The sequence below is a fragment of the Rosa chinensis genome, chromosome 5 (genome assembly GCF_002994745.2).
Source record: "Rosa chinensis cultivar Old Blush chromosome 5, RchiOBHm-V2, whole genome shotgun sequence".
Lineage (NCBI taxonomy): Eukaryota > Viridiplantae > Streptophyta > Magnoliopsida > Rosales > Rosaceae > Rosa > Rosa chinensis.
Window position 1 is genome coordinate 21818807 of NC_037092.1, and position 3073 is coordinate 21821879.

At 35.7% G+C, this 3073-nt stretch overlaps 1 long non-coding RNA gene across 1 annotated transcript; it reads left to right on the forward strand.

Moving 5' to 3' along the window:
• The first annotated feature begins 2189 nt into the window (after positions 1–2189).
• LOC121049619 lies at positions 2190–2809 on the forward strand. The gene is made up of 2 exons (XR_005800904.1): positions 2190–2411; positions 2584–2809. It is a non-coding gene; the product is annotated as an uncharacterized LOC121049619 (long non-coding RNA).
• Positions 2810–3073: the final 264 nt, after the last annotated feature.

A 3073-nucleotide genomic window follows, 5' to 3' on the forward strand; every position in this document is an offset into this window, starting at 1 on the left:
TATTTAAAGTTTAGGGTTGACCTACTAGATCGAGACCCAAACGACGACGAAAATAGCTGAAATTTTGACCATAACCATTTCTTCTTGTTATGATGACATCCTATGGTCAATTTTGATAAACTCTATTTCCTGCACATTGTTGCTCATGAAAGGTATACTTTTCATTACAACTAATAAGCTAGTTATATCACATTAGTAGACATGTAAGAATTTTGTGCAATCCAAAAAATAAAAATTGAAAATCAATAAATTTGATATTACTCATCTATTTATAGTGCATTAGTAGGCATTGTGTAAAAAAATTAACCCAATCCGCCGTCATTTTGACATAAAATAAACCGGTCAACCTTTTAAAAGCTTCTACATCCCTAAGGGGAGCCGACCCTTGATGAGATAAAATTCCCTAAATTTTTACATTATTTGATATAGCTCTTACTCACGAGAGCGTGAGAGCTGACAGATTGAAAAAATAAGTTACGAGTGAGCGGTTATGAGCATGTTAGTTTTATGTTATATTTAAGATTTAGGGTTGACATACTAGATCGAAACCGAAACGACGACTAAAATAGTTGAAATTTTGACCATAACCATTTCTTCTTATTATGATAACATCCTATGGTCGATTTTGATAAAATCTATTTCCTACACATTGTTGCTCATGGAAGGTATACTTTTAATTACAACTAATAAACTAGTTACACTACTTTAGTAGACAAATAAAAATTTTGTGCGATCTAAAAAATTGAAATTAAAAATTGATAAATTTGATATTACCATTTATTTATAGTGTATTAATAGGTATTGTGTAAAAAAAATTAACCCAATTCGCCATCATTTCGACATGAAATAATCCGGTCAACCCTTTAAAAGCGTCTACTTTCCTAAGGGGAGCCGACCCTTGATGAGATAAAATTCCCTAAATTTTTACATTATTTGATATAGCTCTGACTCACGAGAGCGTGAGAGCTGACAGATTGAAAAAATAAGTTACAAGTGAGCGGTTATGAGCATAATAGTTTTATGTGGTATTTAAGGTTTAGGGTTGACCCACTAGATCAAGACCCAAACGACAATGAAAATAGCTGAAATTTTGACCATAACCATTTCTTCTTGTTATGATAACATCCTACGATCGATTTTGATAAAGTCTATTTCCAACACATTGTTGCTCATGGAAGGTATACTTTTCATTACAACTAATAAGCTAGTTATACCACATTAGTAGACATGTAAGAATTTTGTGCAATCCAAAAAATTGAAATTGAAAATCAATAAATTTGATATTACCCATTTATTTATAGCGTATTAATAGGCGTCGTTTAAAAAAATTAACCCAATCCGCCGTCATTTTAACATGAAATAAACCGGTCAACCCTTTAAAAGCGTCTACTTCCCTAAGGGGAGCCGACCCTTGATGAGATAAAATTCACTAAATTTTACATTATTTGATACAGAACCTACCCACGAGAGTTTGATAGCTGATAGATCAAAAAAATAAGTTACGAGTGAGCCGTTATGAGCATATTAGCTATATGTGGTATTTAATGTTTAGGGTTGACCTACTAGATCGAAACTGAAACGACGACGAAAATAGTTGAAATTTTGACCACATCCATTTCTTCTTGTTATGATAACATCCTACGGTCGATTTTGATAAAATCTATTTCCTACATATTGTTGCTCATGGAGGGTATACTTTTATTTACAACTAATAAACTAGTTATACTACTTTAGTAGACATATAAAAATTTTGTGCGATTCAAAAAATCGAAATTGAAATTCGATAAATTTGACATTACCTGTGAGCCTCAGAAAAGTTTATCATGCCTAATTGAGATAGTTTGATAACTTACTTATCGATCTCGGGTTTTAGAAAAGATGCTCGAGAATATTTTCTGAAATTTTTCACTAGTGAAATCCTCGATTCAAGGATTGGATAATAAAGTACGCGAGACGACGAGTTTGTTGGAATTTTTGGGAAATTTTCCGGACTTTCAAGCTATTTTTGGTGATTTTTGGAAGTTTCAGATTAAAGGAAAATATTTTGGAAAAGCAGAGGTCAACCTGGCACGATCCTAGCCATCCATAAATCCACCGACTGATCACAGCCATCGAATATTAATTGAAAAAGCCTATAAGTAGGCATTAATTGGAAAAAAAAAGAAGATGATCCATCCAGAAGGATCGAGAGAGAGAACCATCCAGAGGATCCGACTGGCGCTACTCCGTCCGGCCACATCACAGCGGCGGACCCCGGCATTCTCTCCGCCTCGCCATCGTCGTCACGCCCATGGCCTCTAATTGTCCATGCATTGAACGAAGAAGGAGAATCGAAGACCCGAAGCTCCGAGTCTCCTCCGGCGAGTTTCAACTAATTCCGGCGACTCCGATCACCGATTAAGTTGCATGTGGTAGGAAAACTCATCTCTCGTCAATCTCTATTCGTTAGATCAATTATTTTTTCAATTCGAACGATTTTGACTGATTGGGTTTCTGGGTTACCTTCTGCTCCACCGTGTTCTTCAACGCCGACAACTTCTCCTGCCTTTCTGGGCTTCGTTTCTTGCTCTGCTGCACTCATAGGCTAACAATTTGAAAAGCTTTCTGGTTGTTGGCATCACACTCACCAGTTCATCTTCGGCAGTGACATGGGAAATTGGGTTTTCATCATCAGGCTTGTCCTGGGAACTGAGTTGGGTTGATTAAAGTTGATTTCCGATTTCGAAGGTATAATCTCGAACTAGAATCACGTTTTGTTCTTGTGTTAGTGATTGGAAGTTATGGAACTGAGTGGTTTGATATGGTGAAATTGAAGACTCTGTTATCGAATTGGTTATGTTGTCTTGTTTATGGTGTTTTAAGATGTTGCAAGTGTTTGAGCCCAAAATAACATTTTTTCCTGACAAAGGGACTCGACGAAATCCAGGCCAATATCCGTGGCCCAAGCAATATATTTTCTAGAAGCTCGGAATATATTGTTTAGAACATAAATAAAGCCTACTTGGAGGCCAAGCGATTTTGAAGCAAATCTGAATATTCCTTGATATACTATTAATTATCATATATTTGATAA